We start from the raw sequence: 21887 nt of genomic DNA on the forward strand, positions 1-21887 counted from the left end.
TCACAGGGATCACAGTGGGACGGTGGAACCGGCTCCATTATGGCTCTGTGGAAAGTAGTGGGAGTTATAGTAATAGTAGCTGTAGTAGTAGTAGTTTTTTCTCTTGTTTCGAGGTGCTAAGGTTTGCTGCTGCCTGAGCTACAGCAAGGCAATTTTATAAATGAAGGTCATGATGCATAACGAAACCTGTGATGTATGAGGTTTACATTAGGATGTTGCACCCCAGACACATTCTTCATATACACCTCTACATTTAGATGAATTCCTATATCTGTCTTTTATTTTACTGTGATGGCTCCAAAGCTTGCTGCTCTCAAATATCATCGTTCACAATTGTGAATGAATTCAAATCTATCCCCAGTCTGGATCAGGAGGACAGGGGAATTGTCAGTTATGTGTCCATCATGCGTCTGAACTTTGCATTGGACGCTGCCTCTGCCAGTACAGTGAGCCAGCTGCGCCGCGGCTTCCCATTGGACAGTGGCGCCGTCAATCATTCCCACCACCAACAAGCTAGATTGTCTGCCGTGTCTTCTACTTTCTACGCATTTCTATTTTCTCATTTATTTATTTTTTAACGTCCCGAGCTGACCTCGAGTTTGCGAGCAGGGAAAAAAATTTCGTGTCGGTTCAGCCGGCCAATCAGATTTGGTAGAGCGATTGCTTTTTTCTCTTGTTGTTGTTGTTTTTTTTGTCATTATCCAGCGCCTTGAGATATATTCTGGTTGGCATAGAATAAAGCAGTAATGGGTCATGTGGGATCCCCCCCGCACCACCGCCTTAATGCCCCCTCCCTGTCTAGACAGTGACAGGTGTGCGTGTGTGTGCACACGCTTGTCTGTAGTTCAGATCAGAATAATGAACCACGCTGAGGGTTATGTCTAATAGATACTTCCAATATATAATTCATGTGTGTGATTCTAGTATAGGCTACAGGGCGGAGGAGTTCAGTGTGCACAGCTGTACGTCTTGAAAGTCAGGCTTTTACTGACAAAGAGGTCAAATAAGGTTACGCTCGAGCAACCTACAGTTAAACCCTCCTGCTTCCTGTATCCTGCGCGGGAAGCCTGTGAAAAACTCTCTTTTAGGAGAAACTGCACTCTTGAACTTTGCTTTCACAAGCCCCTCCAGCTGCAAGGAGGAGACAGAGGTGTCGCTTCAGACAATCGCCATCTCTCAAGCTGGGTAGGCTCCACACGGATATTGTTGTATGAGCACCGTGGTGAGCACCCAGGGCACTCAGTTGACTGTGCGCGCCATCTGCAGGACTGCGATGTGGATTAATACCGCGGGTTCAACGGAGGACACCCTTCCGTCACTGCTTTGACCTACATTAACCAGAAACAGCGTAAGAACACCACCGCAGGCCTTAATGCGCTGCTTTGTAATCAGACAATGAGGCACGTTCGGAACACGCTTTTATTAATCACTAAAAGTCAGAATTATGTTTTTCGAGGCTGATAAACGGACGGTCCCGGAACGGCAGATCAGTGTGGTGCCCGCCCTCCCGGAACAGCGTTAGATGCACCTCTCCATGAGCAGGGCTCAGCGGCAGACTCAGAGAACATTGTGTTATAGTTGCCACACTAATGCTCTGCAGGATTCACTGGACCTGGCCTTTATGGCAGCGTGTCGTTGCCACCATGACGACAAATCTAAACCAAAATATGCTCTGGTTTTGTATTTTCATAGCATTCACTATAAAGGATTTCACTATGAAGAACATGGTAATTATCACTGTTTTATTTAAAACATGTAGGGCTATACAAAAACGGCTAAAAATAATGCTTGTACACCCATGTTCTCTAACTGTACCATATTAAAATTAATACAATAATAATATGGAGAAATACATAAATAGGCTACAAAAATAAAATATACTTGATATGATTTATATTAAATAATCATATCTTTATCCTTTTAGTTTCTCAGGTAGCTTCCACATCTCAAAGGCTTTATGAAAAGACTTATATCAATTAAATAATTGAAATAAGTCTGGCAACATTTCTTATTTCAAGATAATCATGGATAAAAGATAATATATATATATATAAATGAAAAACTAAATGGAGCACAACTGTTAATGAGCTCTATGAATTAAACCGGAAAATCTCTTTACACACCTTGCTCATGAGGTATATCTTGTAATGATGTTTGTGAAGATGATGAAGAAGTCTCCGGAGACACCAGCTTGTATATGATAAGGTTTATTACAACAGCATAGTATCATACACCAACACGGGCAATACGAGGTTCCCAGAGCCAATTGTGGAAGTCCCCCAGAACTGTCTTTTTGCATACAATTTATAGGAGAAAAATGTGTGTGCGTGTCCAAAGTGTGTTTGCTCACAGCAGATAATCAATAACAATGTATGCCTCACTAAGTGACATGTGTCCGTTCATATGGGCCCCCTAACGTACTTCGGAGGTTGTTATACAACATCCGACTGCCCACCATATGGCCCCTGAACGACGTCTTCTCTGCACTCTCCATGACCTCACAGAGTAACTAGCTGTATTATGAACCAATTTAACTAACTGTATGTATGAACAGATTTAATACACCACACTCACCGAACCTGGACAGCTTGTAATTGAAATCCAAATGTTTTTTTGCATATCAACAGATCAGTACAAAAAAATAAAATAAACTGACACTTTCGATGTTTCAGGATCTGCAAAATTCATATATTTTGAAATATGATTGCAGCTTTTCCTTTGTGTCTTTCAAATAAATATGGTCTTTTAACAGTACTGACACATTCTCATTAATCTCCCCAGTGATAGATACAAAACAAAACTGGATATGATGAAAAGCTGAATTGTTAAGGGAGAAATAGATTTGAAACTTCAACTTTACCTTTTGCAACCCAAAGACAGAATTGTTTACATGATATCTAAATTGTCCTTGCCACAGCCAACATGTTCTTTGTGGTAAAGAGGAACAGACTGTAATTTCATTTTGGCAGGTCAAGTCATGTCTTGCTCAGATTTGAATGTAACCAACAGAGGGCAGCAACATGACTTCTCTTTGTAGACTTTTTTTTTTTGTAAATCCTTTCATTCATTCATTCTGCTTTTCTGCCCTCATCCTATTGAAATACAGTGCATGCCTTAGACTTGCAAATGATCTCTGATGTACCAGAGGTGTCTAATATTGCAAGTATTATGTAGCAGGATTATGAAGGCGACGCTTACATTGGTTCCTTAGCCAGAAATCTATTCTCACCCTCTCTCTCACACACACACACACACACACACACACACACACACACACACACACACACACACACACACACACACACACACACACACACACACACACAAGGTTTAACCCTGATGGACGTTTGCAAGCTACCATTTATGGCTGAAAACTAGACAATTTATTACCCTCAACTCAGAAATAAATCATTCTGTGATATTTAAAATATTATAAAAAAATGTCCCCTCATAGGGCTTGTCCTTGCTCTTTATTTAATATATATTCCACAAAGTGAATGGCCCACAGGTTATTTGACAGACAGTCTAGACAAGTCATTACTGCTTGCATGGCAAATGACGTGCAAACTGGATTAGGACGACTGGAATTAGTTTTTATTCAATTTGGAGTGCAATTAAAATGTTATTTCTGTCTCAAATGTACCCTCCTGACCCTGCCTTGTTTTAAAGCCACATAGTTCAAAGTCTTTTCTCCAAATTGCGCAATTTATTTACCTGTTCTCAGGGTGCCGCATACCCGACAGTTTTCATGCTTTTAAGACTTGAACTCGTGAGAAGAGTTTTGGTGAAGTTTTTATTTTCGGTTAGATTTTAGCAGGTGTAAACATTGGGGTGATGACCTTTCAGTATCCCATGATTCAAAAATAAATCCTGATTTAAGACCAATTCTCACTTCAGCACATCGGGTAATTTCAGGATCTCTTTCATTCTGCTTTGCGCTATTTCAGGTAAAATTATGGAATGAAACGCGTAAGTAAATTGTGTTTAAAATGATACCGTTTTTTTTAATCATCAGTCAATCAGTTCTCGGGGACTTCAAGAAATAAAACTCAAATGATAAAATAAATTAAAATGCTGACCATCACATACATGCAACATCTTGACCTAGGTTTGAAGTTGTTAAAAAAAGAAATGGTCAAAGATTAAAATATAACACTGTAGTATTTTGTGTATTTGTGCTTTCACAAATCACTAAATATTTCCTAGTTTGAATTTGTGTGTAGGATACTTTCCATTAGTAGCAGTATTTTAAGAAACAGATTTTTGAAAGTTGTGGATTAATTCAAAATTGTTATCAACTCTTTCTCCCGTCCAGAGGTGTTGCATGGCAATATCACAAAATGACCTTAAGTATGTGAAGTCCACTAGTTCACTGAGGTGAATCAATCAGGTGTTAAGCTCTGAGATAAATGGGTGCCAGTGTGGTATAGACGCTAATCCGCTTTAGTGTCAAGCATACTTTACCGTAACAGGTCTCCATGCTTGTTAAACCAGTCAGCCAGATAATGCACCATCACCATTTTCCCACAAAGAGCTGCAATCCGTCGGTGAATTCTTGTGTACCGTCTTATCATAAATCAAGTGCGCCACACCTAAATTGATAAGTCTGTCATCAAATCGGTATGATGACTCAAAAGCATTCACGTGGGTAAACATGCAGCAGCTACAACCATCTTTCTACTTCCTTATACTCCACATATTTCCACTTATAAAGAAACAACAGCAAACACAACATCTAGGTCTTGATCCTTGTCAGGTTTTATGTTTGTGAGGGATAAAATGAATGGCCATTACAATTAAAATAGCTAACATTTTGCAACACTTTGTAATGCACAGCAAGTTTGCGATGCAGAGAGCTCGCGCTTCTCATCTTCAAAACTGGCTGCAGGCAGGGAGTTGACAAGTACAGACAATAACACTGCTTTGTAAGTTGTTCGTCTCTTTCTCTCTTTTTCGGTTGTTTGGTCTTTGGTCTTAATTTGTCAATTATTGGGCCTAAAATAACTTTATTTTTGTGTCTGTGTGGTATGTCAGTGACAACATTAGTATTACATGTTTCACTGAAACTCTCAAGAAATGATCACAGACAAGGCAGATGTGACAGAAAATAGGCCTCTTCATTTTTCTGACATGTGTTTTTGTTTCTTTTGGGTTGGGACTCCTCTGTTTCTACCGAGGTGGTAATAGACTCTGGAGAAACTGCAAACCTGGACTTATTTTATCAAGGTTTTGTTACCTATGTGTAGACAATTACCATTGCATTTTGCATTTGTACAGAATAGCACCAGCTGCTCCATGAATCATAAACCTCCTGGGGTTAAGGGTTTTATGAAAATAACAAAACAAAAATTAATGTGTAAATTAGCTGCTTGTTTGTCAGCTTTCATTCGTCACTAGTTTGATTTACCTTGACACTGGAGCGCTGCTTATACTTTAACCTTCTTCCGAACAAGCGACTGAAAACAAGTAAGGTGAGGAATCATTTGCATATTAGCAGCACACATGCACACACACGCACGAAGCTAACGTGACATACTACACAATGCTGTAAGACGAGATGCCCATGTTTTGATAGTAATTAAACTCTAACTGATAAAGCACAGGGCCTCCGTGACCCAAGTCATCATAGTTTTCCAAAACAAGCATTCCTTAGAAACTTAAAGATAGGGTATTGTTAGACTCAATGCCAACATAACTTTAACACGTTTGACATCCTGTGTCTGATTTACATTTATCTGTAGTTAAATGGACTGCGGTGACAACTTAAGACTTAACCTGCTATAGTCACAAACAGACTCTTACCAAACCACTGTCTTGTTCTTGTCCCTTTTAGGAAGACAACTGAGGTAACATAAATGAGTTATCGCAACGCTGTCTTTTGGGGAACACGGACCATGTGGTATAAATGATTAATACGCTTCTTCTTTTCAGCTCACAAGGACACCTGTCTGTGTCACCCATTGCATATGAGATATAAGAATAAACCACAAACGTCTAAAAAATGACTTCTCTTCCCTGATTAAAGTCATAGTTTATAAAAAACATTATGTTGTCTATAATTGGAGGCACTTTTATTTTACTCGAATTTACCTCGTATCCAACTCGTGTTTAATTTGATCCAATTCAAAGACGTAAACCTTATGTCATGTAAGTTGTTGGTAACTTGCTTCTAGGACTGGATGAAGTTATAGTACATGCAGAGGATTTTTCTACAGGAGACAGCGTTGAAATAATAGTCTTCAGCTTTTCCATCAAAATGTAAATGATGTCAGCGAGTGGTACGCCATAAGTCCTCTTGACCATCCCCCCTCTTTCGAGCTTTCATGGATGACCTCATGATGATAAGTGCCGCGTTATAGGGCTGCAGCAGGAATCACATCAGCTGGACATGGCTGTTTCTCAAGTGTTCCAGGTGTTGGCAGGAATAAATGTTTGAGCAATTTTGCCTCTCGCTAGATGGCACTGAAAGTCATCCGTGAATGACGGCTCTATTAGAAGCATGGCCAAGACCTTGAATGACCGTACAGGTGAGGGTTGGCAGTCAGAGCTGTGGCAGGTGGCAGCAGGCACGAGAGGATGTCAAAATCCAGGCTTTGAATTGCTTTGTCATTGATGGCTTTGAGGGTAGGGCTGCTTTCTATTTCTGCACATGGCCTCCAACAAAACCTGATCCCAATTGTCTTATATGGGCAGCAGTTGAGATTAACGTTCACATTATCATCTCGAAATGACTCAATCGCTTCAATGATTGAGGACAAAGGAGATGCCTTCGGGATAAGGGAGTGCAATGTTCTGTACAGATACCATAACATCTTTCACCACTGTTGTTTGAACTTGGTATTTATACATTAACATACCTTTAACCTTTGAGTTGAAGGAATTGTATACATTTGTAGAGCCACCCTCTTACCTCAGTTGTCGTCGTTGACGCCCCAATACCTGTCAGTCATCTTCAGCTTTGAATGGCATTTCAATGGCACCTAGCCTGTAGCGTGTGGCAGTGTCATGCTGTCATCTGTGACATCACGGCAGGTGTTGAACATGCAAAGAGTTAACAATTAAACATGAAAACACAGACTGCTTTAAAAACAGGCCGTCTCTGCAGTGCACATGTTCCCTTTCATTGTTCTTGCTTTCTCACTGACTATCTTCCAGTTGTTTTGTTATAAGTTCCAGACACTGTAGCCACAAGCCATGCTTTTATAGGCACGGTCCTGATCACTGCTGGCAGCGCCCATCTGACACACATCAAGAAACACAGCACAACACATCCAAAACATGGCTGTGTTTGTGTTTGACTTGTTTATAGATCTACAATGTCCCTTTTGTGCAAAAAGGCCTTTTTTTCACAGCACTCTTTTTGACCTGTCATAGTAGGGAAAGCACAGGCGTCACGTATAATGTTAACAATGGATCTCTTCAACTCAAGTGTCCCTGTAAGAGCTGACAGCATGCATATTACCAGGATCCTGAAACTGAAGCAGGAAGTGGAACTCAGCCATCACTCGTTTAATTATTTACACCTGTGCTTTTCCTGCTGTGACACATCAAAATATCTTCCCTGATCTTAACATTAGGATCAAAGTGATGCCACCGTACAGTAATGATAGTCCTAAAATGCAGTGTTGTCTTGCCAACATGTGTTTGGATTTGTAATAAAAGCTAATCCGAAATGGAACTCGTACATTTTGCTTTGTGCAGATTTCTTGCAGGACGGTATGTAACCAGGAGATGGCGCTCAACTCCATAAAATAAGACACCATTTTCTTTTTTTTAATACAACCACAGCACCATGATAGGTAACATCCTAAAGTGATTTTTAACACTGTCATTTTGAGTATCCAGGTTTATAAGATAGGCCATTAATAACAATCATATTACCGTTGTGGATAACATCTTAATAGAGATTTGACTTGAACTAAAGCAGAAAGATTTCAACACTAAATCATTATATTTATTTGATGCAAAAGCAAACAATTGAAGTGGGCCTTAGTATAAATAAGATGGATTTTAAAGACTAAACATTGTTTTTTAGAAATCTGGTTGACCTAATCATGGTCTTATTGAGCTTTGATTAAAACTGAAATTGAAGGAAATTTCAAAAGATGATAATTGATGTGAAAGCCTACATTAACGCAATTAAGTGAAACAATAAGATTATTGTTTATTTTTACAATTTTTTTTTTTAATGATACAAACCAAAAGCAAATATTAGGATTAACAGCTCCTTGACTAAATAGAGAGTAACATTTTTCTCTTTGGCAGAGGAAATGAGGAAGGAAAACTGCCACGTGGTGTGTGGTTGGCTAGGTGAGGATTGTTAGCCCACTGTTGGCAGCCTTGGAGGAGGAGGTGCTGCCTTCCAGTCAACACTCAGGGTGTACGAGGCACGCGTCAAATAAAACATAATCTGAATGACTTACTATGTGTAGAAGTAATAACCCAATATCTGACACATGTTCAACTGTGTCAGACATTTTTCAAAAACTGTCTGTCTGTATTTTAGGTATTTTCAAGAGGGAGACATTTCATGGTTACTATTATGGGTAATATATGGAAATAAACTATTAATTTGCCTCATAAATCCTGTCATTTGTCAAATGCATACAATGTGAAATATGAGGAGTTAGATTGTTAGAAGTTAACTAATGGGGGGAAAGTACTGGAATGTTGGCTGGAGTTTAAAGTGAAAAACTAACTTTTTAGAAGAAATGATTTAAAACAAAAATGGATGGAAATAGCTTAAATAAAACTCCTCGTTCAGCATGCACCATTAAACTACATCCCACATGGTAAGGTAGCAAAATTCTAGCTGAGGGTGTTAACAAGTTACAAAATGTGTGCTTTGTCTTAGACTACCATCTGCTGGCTCACTAAAAATATCATAAAATACTTAAAATGCAGTCACTCCAGTAAAGTCAAACATTATTTGGGATCATGTATTTTCGCGATGTGAGCATGCACAGTGCATTTGAAGAGTCATTTTATAGGAATACTTTTAACCAAAACATGCAAAAGACATAGTTTTGCTCTTTTAATGTTTATCCCTTCCAAAAATTCTCTACTAAAAGGTACATTTTAGGTAAGTAAGTAAGCATGTAAGTTAAAATTATGTAAACAAATAAACTTTAAAGCTTTCCCACATCTTCCACACCAATTTAAGTGAAAGCCTACACAATATTACATAATCCCATTTAGATTTGTCTTTATCTTTAGACTATAATGCAAATGTGAAAAAGCTATGGAGTAAAGAAAACATCTCAACCGCCACCACCAGCTCTGTCTGTCTGACGATGAGCTGTATCATTACATGCTGCAGTGGACAAGTGAATGTATTAGCAGACTTGGAATTCCCCAGCTGCCTGTTAATTAGCATGCTGTGGGTTGGTGGGAATAATCAGCAGGGACAGGTCACTGCAAGGTAGCGAGCTATAGGCTAGTGTTAGTCAGGGAAGTACCTTGTTCTCCGCCTATCTGCCGGTGTGCCAAATGCCATTTCACCAAGCCGTCGGCATGCACTGACAAGTGGAAGTGAGGAGGGTAATCATACAGTGTGAGGTAGTTAAAATGTGCAGTCTGTTTACTGAGCTGTCCATCTAACTGCACATGTTGAATAAATGTTTAATTGTTTTTCTGTTTGGATTTGATGGATTTGACACCTACACGTAATGAGCAAGGGACTTAAAACCCAAATGATCCTTTGATTGATTTTCAGTATGTATTAGTCATGGTGCTGACATTTGTATAACACCCACAACACTTTTGCAGTTTCTTTGTAGCAGCTTGGTTTGTTTCCAACATCCGCTGACGTATCAAGGTCTACAGGGAGGGTTTGAGTTTCTTTTCCTCCCCGCCCGCTGATATCACAGCACAGACTCCAGAGCAGCATCTCCAATGGTCAGACGTCTTTTCCGTGTGTCCGAGGAAGTCATTATGGAATCCATTATATAACATGTTGCCAGAGTAAAGCAGAGGACCGACAGCTGAGGAAACGCAACAAAGACGAGATGCGGCTCAGACTGCCACTCTGGCCCACCTGGCAGCAGAAGCAGTGCCATGATGATGAGGACTTACTCTTTAGTCAGAGTCTAACTTATTTGACAAGATGACAATAAAGTGGCTTTTCAAGATCGTAGCTCAGCACGTGATTGGACGATTGTGCTCCCACACACATCACCAGCCCTTGAGATATGACCTGATTAGTGGTGAGCAATGTTAAAAGTCTCTCCTTATCTTATTATCACCAAAAAACCTTTCCAAAAGAATTGGATTATTCACATCTGACTCATCACCAAGTGCTAAGCATGCTGGTGCATGTAGGCATTGTGAGACAGGCTCTCTGAGTTTGGAGAGTAATAGATTCTCTGTCAGCTGGAGTAGCAAAGAGGCAGTTACCCTCTATAGACTGCGAAGACCAATGGCACAGTTGGTACACCATCCACATAACTAGAAGCAACATTTTTCCTTCAATCGTCCATTTTAAAAGGCCCTGAAAACTGATTTTCTCAATTAGCTTCTAATTGTGAGCATTTGGAGTCGACAGGAATATTTTCTGCCAAAGTTTGTTTACAATTTTGGTTTTTATCACATAATAAATGTGTTTTTGTTTGTGCTACTATCGCTGGGTTTCAGGTGGGCAAGGCTCAGTTGGCAGAAACCCATCAGAACTAAGCAGTATTTGAATCCAATCATGATGACAGTTGAGGGGCTGATTGGGCGTGATATTGCCAGACTAAACAAATCAAATCTGATCACCACATCACAACAGTCCTGATGAACGAGATTCTATTGTGGTGTAAACAGTTTATACTGTTTTTGCCAAGTAAATGTTATGTTATGTTATGTTTGAGAGAAATATTTAGTAAGTTTGTAACCATTATGAGGTTTCAACAAAAGTCCCAAAGCTGGGTGATTCATCCTTCACGATTAACTTGCCTTTTTCTAAATGTCAAAAGCCTCATACAAGAAACAAGGGAACATTATGTTTTTAAAGAACTACGAGTATAGTTAGCATAATCAGACAAAATTGCCCAGCTGTATGGTTCCTGTGAGTGCACGATTATATACTTAGGCTCCCTGTCTCACCTCCGATTGAAGATAAGCAGGTGTACAGCTCTCCTGCTATTACAACCTAACAAACCCCAAAGCTTGTTCACAGCAAGGTGAGATATTTCATTAATGTCGCTCAGAAGCAAAGGTTAGATATATCAGCGAAATCAGAGAACATCTGCCTTGGGACACACAACAATCCCAGAATGCAAGCTAATCTTGATCCTATCACACATGGCATTCATCACCTGCACTAAGTACAGTCTACTTTTGGAAAGCTGCAGTGACGTCCATGCTGCAAAACTGGAAATGAGATGCAGGCCTGCCAAAAATGTCCTCATAATGATTCCCCCCAAAAAACACCAAAAATTGACACTTTGTCGGGCAAGTGTGCAGACACCTGTGAGCGTCTCTCTGCCTTGACAACTCAGATACAGTCTCTCGGTAGTTATGCCAGCGGAATATTTTTGGACCAGGGAAAGGATATTTTTGCTAGACGCTATCCAGACCAGAAATAGTTTTCATAGATATGGACAACCGAAAGCAATGCATTGTGGATGCCTGCAAGATTTAACTGAAACTAGCATTTTAGAGAGCGAAGCAGAGGGACGTTGATCATCCTGAAGGTCGTTCTTTGTTCAATAATGACCGCCTAGCATAATGACCGCCTAGCTCCACATTATTAAGTAAACCAACTACTTGACTCCAAATATGAAGTGAAATAGTGTTATTGACTTGAAAAAGATTGTATTGCTTCTGCTAAGAAAATAAAACTGCGACAACACTGAATTTAAAATTCCATGAACAAGTCCTTAAACACTACAGGGTCACACTGTTCCTGTTACTTCCTGCTTCTGTCGATCATCTGACGCCCAGCGCTCCGTCTTTAACCTCTTTTCCTTTCCCTCTCTTGATCCTCCTTAGCAACAGTCATTATAGTGCTTAACAGTGGTCTGTTCTACTGTATTATTGACCTCTGAAATGTCCAAATTGACCAATCAGAACTGAGTATTCAACATGTAATAACATTGATTAAAATGTTTCACCACCTCTTTCAGTATTTATAATTTCACGACCATTTGAAGTGTTATCATAGCGAAGGCCACACATAATCCGGTAATTTGATTAAAGCACTTCTAATGACTGTCCCCCTGCTGAAGAGAAATCTGGCCCCTTTTTAGTCAGCAGCCCCATGATCTGGATGTTCTGCTTGAGTTTAGCCTGTTTAGATGACCAGCATTTGTCCTTGGCCTACTTTTGCTCAGAGGCATGCCACAGAGCAAACAGACTTTAGTGTTAAAGCAGCACAGCACAGCAGCATGGAGGAAACATATTTATGGGTGAGTGCTCTTCAAATCTTAGCAGGAATTATCATAATGGAGGTTTGTGAATGTACATCAATGGAAATGCTCTCAGTGTGCGAGCTTGTCCACGGGGAGGTTTTTCTCTTTGCTACTTCTAGCATGATATATCTTTAACAGCATGTGTAAGTGTGTGTCTGTGTGTGGGTGTTGTAGGGCGATGAGCTTTGTGTGTTTTAGATACTTTTGTCATCAACATTATGCATGTTTTAGTTTAGTTTTTTCGACAGTGTTTTAAGCTCATGGTGCACATCAGAGGTATCGTAACTTTGAGAACACTCTTTAAGCTTTGGCAAAGGAAATGTAAGCGCAGAGCTCTTAGCTCACTAGAGAGCAGAATTATATAATCTTGTATACAGGTCAGCCATATTAGGATTCTCTTCTGAGAGAAAACATGATCTAGTATTCGGCCCATAAATCAAACAATCTTTTTCATACGAATAAAAACTCATATTTACCACCTCTACGATAAACAGCTGCCATAGAAACAGCATAACCTTAAACATATTTCTGACATACTTGCATTAATTACTTATGCATCCCATAAATATGATTTGCTCCCAGTTTTCCACTAAATTATTTATTGACACAGGCATAAAATGTTTTTTTCTGGAATGAAAAACGGTTCACCTTCATATACAGTAAGGACCATCCTGCTCACAGCATTGTTAACATTTAGCTTTGTTGATGCGAGAAATTTCAGTGTATAATTTTTTTAAGTGGAAGAGGAAGCTGTAAACACTTTCAAAATAAGTGAAGGCTGCGGGCACATCGAGGGCTCCAGTACAAAGGAACAATGAAATAAAAGACAGAAGCCTCACGTCATCACAGATGTGATAAGTGGATATACTTAATTATTTGTGACATTTACAGCTGATTTTGTTATCCATTTCTGCCGGCACTTAGTCAAGACTAGTTTAATACAAAACAGAACAGGAGCCCATTTTAAATAATGTCATACTGCAAAGGGAAGAGCTCATTTAAGTTGATTGATTTTATAGAAACTCTGAAGTGATTTGGTAATTGACCGCTTAGTTGAGGCAAATAAAATGAATGATATACTACTTTACTTTGATAAAGGATGTATTGACATTATATCAAAGCTGACTTAGGGTTAGGTTTATAATAATGACAGCGTATGTTTGCAACGTTTTATACATCTTAATGATGGAGGACCAACATACACTTCATAGGTCCGCCGTAACACTCGAGCCAGCGGATGTGGATTGGGGCTCGGTCCCTGTTTGGAGGACCGGGGTTCGAATCCAGCCTGGGACCATTTGCCACGAGTCGTCTCCTCAGTCACCCCCTTTCAACACTGTCACTAAACTCCACAGGAAGTTAATTTTAGGCTTTCACAGTTTGAGGAAGATAAATCAAGTGATGTCTCTTTTCTTGAAGTACACAATTCCCTTTTGTCATTACTATTATTCCACAGCAGCCAAGCACAAAACCATCTCTGCAGAAACCAAATGAGAGATTTCTGTGCTAAATAATAGCACATATACTATAAATATCTACTATATATACAAATATAAAATATAAAACTTCATTTGATTTACTCAGACTGCTTAAGACTCTTATTAATAAGTTAAAAAATCTGCTTTATTTCCTTTCTATTCAGAATTAAAAACATACACTCTTTAAAGATCAATCGTATCAGAAATAATTCAGTTGAATTCCTTTTTCTCTTTAAATGCATAATGAATGCAGCTGTCAGAAGGTTTAAAGGGCTGGTTGGAGTTATTAAATGTTAAATGAAGACAGTGAAATGTTGCTTTAACAAACTCTGCAGGAATTCCCGCAGGATATCTCATTAAACTACTGTCATAATAAGCTGTCTAACTTCTATTCCAAGTTAAGTTAGTGGTTAACCAGCTCAAAGTCAGAAACAGCCGGGGAAAAAGTAATCTGCATGTAGATGTAATTAATTGAGTGGAAGAGGAGTAATTAAAGTTCCTAGAGCCTGACACTTGTGAAAGCACGACTGCGAGTGTATTTATAACCGTGGCTATCTGAAGGATGTGGCCATCTGTGGATGTGACTGGCTGTTTGTTGTATCGCGCTGTACATTTCGATGGCGCCTGTACTCCTCACCCCGGGGAATAGATGTGTGTTCATCATTTAGAATTGCTTTATTGCTGCACCATCGCTCCGGCATTGTGGGGAGCTGGAAAGTGGGGATGAGGTGAGGGTGAGGGGTTGGTTTGTGCAATTATAAAACTGATGATGCAAAGACACTGAAGCACTCATTCTCACCCCCCCCGTACACAACCCTGAGTGGTACAGTCCAAAGTCTTAAAGGTAGAGTTTACAACTGAGATGAGTGCAGCAGGCACTTTTACACCATTTTATTTAAGTTAAATGTAATAGTTACCATGAGGATAAAGCATACTAAAACTCACATTGGAATTAATTGAAATTATTCCTGGTGAGTGTTTAAGCTTTATTATGTGCTGAATCATAATGATGTGCAATGTTAAAACTATTTCAGGTGATAACTTCTTTGAAATATGACTATTTTTCATGGATCCCTACCCAATAAGCATACTAAAAATCACATTATAGTTCATTTAAAATGATTTCTGGGGAGTTTTTAAGTTTGATCATGCGTTGAATCATGTTGATGTGCAATGTTTAAACAATCTCAGGTGATAACTTCTTTTAAATATGACTATTTTTCATGATTCCCTACCCAATATATCTATATATGATTAGTAGACACACACAGGTTTTGATGCACAGGTGTGTGAATCCAATGCAGGCTTTGTCACTCGGCACTACAACGGTGACCATATGACAACAAGCCTCCCTATTGCCATGGCAACAACTGCACCATTGCTAAGGCAACAGCTGCAGAGTGCTACAACAAGCAGAAAAACCTTTGTGCATTTCCAATCTCATCGTGTCTTTCACTGAACGCTTTTTGTGGTGTCACTTGGCATCTTTAAGTCGCACTTGCTTCGTGTTTTTTCTTTTTCTGCCATGCATTTGTAATTCACACTCTCCTCCTCACCACATTCTCTTTCGGTCTAATTCCTTCTGTCTTCACACACACACACACACACACACACACACACACACACACACACACACACACACACACACACACACACACACACACACACACACACACACACACACACACACACACACACACACACACACACACACACACACACACACACACACACACACGCACACACACACACACACACACACACACACACACACACACACACACACACACACACACACACACACACACACTCACCCACTCTCCCTTTCCTTTTCTCTCTCCTTCACTGTCCCCTCCCTCAGTTCTTCCTCCATCCTCCGCTGTTTTGCTGTCTTATTCTCTGTTTCTCTTTTTCCCTTTCTTTCCACAGTGTGAACCTCCCTCCCCTCTTTTTTTCTTTAATCCCCGCCACCTCTGCTTTCCATCTCCATCTCCCCTTCCTCCATCTCTTTTCACATTCACTCCATCTTTTCTCTTTCTTTTACGCCGCTTCTTCTGTCTGGCCACGGAATAAGAAAAACCGTCGGATCCATTCTCACCTTCCCTTTTCTCCTGTCTTTCTCTCTCTCTCATACTAAATTCTCGAGACCAGCCTCTCTCCTCTCCTCTCTCTTTCTTCGCTCACTCTCTCTATTTCCCTGTGGCCCTCCCCCTCCCTTTTCATGTTTCCCCCTCCCTCCATCCTCTCTTTCCCTCGCTGGTTCAGTTAGTCAAAGAACAGATTCACGGAAGGAGAGAAAAGGGGGGAAAGGCAGGACGAGAGTGAGAGCGCAGGAGTGGGGCAGGCTGGGGAGAGGGGTGTGGGGTCTCAGCCCTCTGTCGTGGGGGGTTGGGGGGGTTGAGATACACCCCAATATTTTCTTCAAAGTACCATGGACTGCCTCTGCATTGTGACTACAAAGGTAAGCCTATCTGTTGTTCCTCACTTCAGCTCTGTGTGTGTGTGTGTGTGTGTGTGTGTGTGTGTGTGTGTGTGTGTGTGTGTGTGTGTGTGTGTGTGTGTGTGTGTGTGTGTGTGTGTGTGTGTGTGTGTGTGAGAAAGAGTGAGAGATGCCACAACTGCAAGTGAAGAAGGAAGCACTCATCTTTGTGTCATCTCTCAATTATTAAAGTGTTCTGTAGGACACAAAATGTTTCGTTGTGATATTGTTTAGTAAATGACAGAGAGACATCAGCTGGGATACCTAAGTGCAGTAAAGAAGGACTATTTGATATTTCCCTTTCCATGACCCTCTCCACCACTCTCTGCATCTCCTCCTCAGTGTCATGCTTAGCGAGTGTATGAACACGGCTGGCTGACCTGCGTGGATGTAGTAAAGGGAGAGAACCAGGAGCTTGGGTTGCCTGTGTGGGGCTTCGTGTCATGATGCCGGAGCTGCAGAAAATGTCAGGGAGAGACCATGGGAGGGCATCCCGCATGCTAATCTGCTCATTTTTACTGCTGCTTTCCTTCAACCTCGACTGTACAGCTACCCGCCATGCATCCGCACACGAGCGACGTGTTGTTTCACACACATGTGCTCAGTGTGCTCAGCATGCAGCTCCTTGAAGGCAGTGCTGGTCAGGAAATTGTTTCATAAAATGGATAAATGAAAGCTCTTTAATGTAGTCGGACACTCTGGGGTCAGATCTCGTTTGTTCAAATAGCTATAATCTTATTTAAACCTCTGGTGGCTTCACAAAACAGGTGAACAATACACTGTAGCAGCTGCACCTGAATGCAGTTTCTGGCAGGAAGTGATGACAAAAAGTGGGAAAAACACACACACAGCAACTCCTACAGCTGTGTGAAGGTGGGGATGATGTGAGAGTTTAACGTGGACTGAGTGTGTGTAGGGCAGCTTCCAGATGTATTACATAAATGTGTGTTTAACTGTGGCACATTACATTCATTGGCTTATCAACCTCTCAGTTTCCCTGGCAACAGAGATTATTGGTAAGTCAAACATTGATATGTAGGAGCAGTAAGATGTGGAGGTTCACATTAAATAAACATCTGCTGATGTATTGCATTTGTAAGAAATACAATCAAAAACTATGTCACGTCTTCCTGTGACGAGCTAACTTCCCAGCCTGTTGAAGCCTATTTTTGTTACCTAACACTATGCAGTGTGACAAATGCTTCGTGAGATGAAATGTCGAGGTGTCTCTTTAAGATGCATGAGGGACTGATGTTCCAGCCTTTATTTGCCTTGAGTGTGACTCACTGTAAGTGAAAGACCACAGTTGGTGTAACAGTGGATATTTCACTAAACCCCATCCAAAATCCTGCATCGCTTTCAAAGTGCGAAAAGACTTACTGTAAAGCTGGCAAAGAAATCCCAACTTCTGCCAAGCCATTGTGAGACAGATGGTCAGTTTAGAAAAGAGAAAGTTAGTGCACAACATTACGTCAAGGAATGAGAAGTAGATGTTTGATCATGCAATGCCATGCTTGGTTTAAGTCATTGCAGTGGCTGCATTACACGTGAGCAGTGTGGCTTGCCTTCATGTAGCAGATGATGGGTGAGCAGCTCCCTGGGTGAGCTGTTGCCTGACACCCACATACTGTAGAGCAGGTTATGTGAACATTGCTGCTTCCCGTGCAGGGCCTGTGAAACCAAGTTTGCTGTGTGGGTGAAGCCACAGCAAGCCAGTCAGTGACACATATCTAATAACAGAAAGCCGAGTTAACGCACCGCTGTGCCCAATGCTGCATTAAGTATGGAGACCAGCAGTGCTAAGCTAGCAACACAACACATGTTGGGGGAATTCACCTAAACCTTGAATTCCCATTAAGGTAAATGGAAACCTTTTCATTGGCAGAATAAGCCTAATTCTGTGAGGAATGAGCACTCAGAGAAAGACAATTTGTGCTAGAAAATAATTTTTTGATGGAGTTATTTTTTTTGTCCTTGAGGCAATAGACAAGTACTTATTTTTCCTTTTACAGTACTGTATTCATCTTTACAAGTTCCAACTTTGGCTTGGATACAGTTCTAAGATTGCCTTCCTTCGCCCCAAGCCTCGGGACATCTGATGTGGGACATAATAAAGTTTATTTTAATTACCCCTCCAAGAAATACTGGTGAGGTAGTGTTCAGTCATCAAGACGGATCTTACACTTCATCGACTTTATAAAAGAAATCCCTTTCAGGTGGTATATCTATATTTATGTGAGTGTACAATCAGACTTATGTAATCCTCTGCTGGTTCCTACACTAACATCTCAAAGAGAAGAATAAATAAATAGCAACATGGCACTGCATCATACACTTTTCATTACATAACATTCAAAACCAGAATATTAGAGCATGTGAGACGTCACAGGATTTATATTTGGTTGCGAACCTGACAATACCTTTGACTCTCCCTCCCTGTATGGCACTGAGTCGGAGCAGGGCGGTTTGATGTTTGAGAGGCGAGAACAAAGATGGAGTACACAGGGAAAGAGATTTAAAAGCAGCTTCTCTTAAAGTTATTACGACGTCTGATGGAATAATGATTGTAAGGAAGAATCAATTATGTATCTCCTGTGTGAGTAACTACAACTGTGTGTCCTCAGTCCTCTGGTTATCACTCGCTCCATGTTGTCCATGTTCGTTCCACTTCTCTGCTCTCACATTTGCAATTCCACAATTTTGTGTCCCCTCTGCCTCCTTCACCTCTGTAATCCCCTCACCCAGTCCTCTGCTGCAGCTTCCTCTCCCCTTTATCTCGGTCTACCTCCTTCCCCCTTCTGCCCCCTCTCCACTCTAGCTTACCTCCAGCCCTCCTCTCAGTGCTTTCAAGGCTTCCCTAGTTAGTGCTCCTTCAAATAAATAATACATTGGACAAGATGTAGTCAAAGTCAGCAGCTCTGTGTGCAGATTATTGGCACCATGTATGGCTTCATGCTCAGACATGGAAATGTTCCTTCTTCCCTCTTCTGCGTTTTAGCACTCTCGTTTGTATCTGTATTTTGTGCTGCAAGCTTCAAAATATATGAATATGTATATCCTGTGATGTGTGCATACGAGAAGTTTATGGTGGCTGTATCTTGCTCATAGAGACTTCAAAATGGAGTTTAGCTAAACCCTTCTTCTACGTTCATTAAGCTTGTCCGCATTTCTGCTCATCTAAACAAGTGTCCATTCACCGTGTCTGTGTGAGTGTGTGACGTGCTGTACAGTGTGCTGTGGGTTAGGCTTAGTGATCCGGTGGAGGGCTCATATGATCTCTGCTCAAGGGCACAAGCGTCCAAGAGGCCTTTTTGTACGCAGCCACAGAGACACTGATCCTGCCAACTTGCTCCCAGGGCACAGAGAGCGATGCTGGGCCTGCCCCGCTGAAACTCTGACGCCACCAGTGCACACGATGACGGCCGTCCACTGGCCGATAAAAAAAAACCAGCAGAATGGAAGTGATAGCGGAGATGTAATTCTATTCAAATAGATGTTTTTTTTATATCTCTGTCATCATCTCTGCTCAAAAGAAAGCATGTGGTGGGCGAGAAATATTGCAGATGTCTTTGGTCAGCTAAGGATTTTATGCATCTTTCAAAGGGGCAGTGTGTAGGTTTTAGTGGCATGTATGGTATGCAGATTGCAAAAACACATCATACCTCTCTGATCACTCCTCTCTTTACTGTCAGAGAACTTAAAGAAGCCTTCAGGTAACGCAAAATACCTTATCTAGTGTTTGGTTTGTCCCTTCTGGGCTACTGTAAAACATGGCGGAGCTGCATGGTTGGCCATGTGTAGCTACTGTATAGCATTCTTATCTAACAAAAACACCATTATCAGTTTCAGGAGATCATAGACAAATGAAAACATTACAAAATGTACATTATATTCCATTTTTGTCCATATATACTCCTAATTCCTACACATTTGTCTTTTAAGTACATACTGCACCACTCACCCACACATTCAACCGCATTCCCGAAAGAAAGCCACACACCTACATGATCACAGACAGAGCTCACAGCTTCCTGCTTCAGTGTCTCCTGCACTGTGAGTTGTACTGCAGCCTCAACCGAGCGGAGGAACTGGTGCAAGTGCACGTCTTGGAAAACGTGTCAGCTTCAATTAAACGGGAGGTAGAAGCCTGCCGTATGATGCTAATTCTCACTGCAGGTGCTAAATTCGAGTAGCTGCAACAGTGAATGGTGTAGCTGCAGAAATTACACATTGGATCTTTGCAACAAAGTGGCCTCGACTCGGAGCCTCTCATCGCTTCACATTAGCTTTTTTTCTCCAACATACATGCTCATCCACCTCCTTGTTTCGCCTTCTTTATCTTGCAGCGTTGACTTCATGTTCGAGCTCATCCGTCTCTTTCTGTGATAATATGTTGCCAATGCAATGCTAAACTCCAGTCCCTCAACTACTTCATACTGCCCACCACCCCCACCCCCACCCCCACCCAAGGCCTCAGCCACAAAGAAGGCTGTTAAGAGCTTCTCTTTGTCAAATGCACACAACACAATCTGTGCAGTCTTTTGCTTTGCTCGGCTCTCCAGTCTCATCCAGTAAGGGGATGAGTAATGCTTAATCATTTCTTTTGAATCTCACCTTGAATGTTTAGATAGTATTATTGGATGTTTCAGTATGCCACACTGTGATAAAGCCACAGGCTCAGTCTGTCTCTTTATTCCTCTTTAGTGTTGTATGGATCTTTCTATCTGAGAAATGAAAAAGGTTAACTTAACTTCATTGTGCTCGTCTGTAACACCAGGATCAACTGATTGCGTAATAATGATGTTGATTTGACGTAAAATGGATGTAACATGACAGATGTGGAAAGTAAAGATCAGAGAGCCTATAGCTTCTCTAGCACCAACGGGAAAAAAAAAATCCTCAAACCAGTCATTTGAGACTTAATTCTATAAAAAGAAGCAGCCCACTTGCTGTCCACCAGCAGACCCCCGCTTACAGGCTGCTTAATTTCAGTGTTTGGGCTGTCAGTATGGCTGTCTGTCCTGAAACTGTCCATATGACAGGTGACAGATTAGATCCATCATGGGCCGTTAGGGCTGGATACTTTGTCGTTTCACATTGAGTAAGGAAGCGAAACATGAGACGCTACGGTGAGCAGGGAGGAGGACTCTGCTCCCACACTGTATGCAAGAACAAATTGTGAGGGTAATTCTGTGAATAGGACTGACAAAAATCTGAAATTGTTAGTGAAAAATGATTATATTCAAACATGTGGGTAGACAAAAGAAGTCCTGTGGGTCTCATTAAGTAGAGTCAAGGTCTAACAGGGTCAACTCCTCACCAGGGCTGTTGGAATAAAACAGCTTGTCCACACTGTGGGCATTTCAGTTAAAAGAGTCCACTAACTAGCATGTGTTGTGTAATTACACTGTGTTTGTCAATGAGTAGTGCTTGTGGGACTGGGATGTGCAGGAAAGGGGAATGCAGAAGAAAAACGCCGGAAGGAAAAAAGAGGAGGATGGCAGTGCTGATACCATCGATATGAATAGCTCTTGCATT

This window comes from Eleginops maclovinus, chromosome 11, assembly GCF_036324505.1.
Source record: "Eleginops maclovinus isolate JMC-PN-2008 ecotype Puerto Natales chromosome 11, JC_Emac_rtc_rv5, whole genome shotgun sequence".
Lineage (NCBI taxonomy): Eukaryota > Metazoa > Chordata > Actinopteri > Perciformes > Eleginopidae > Eleginops > Eleginops maclovinus.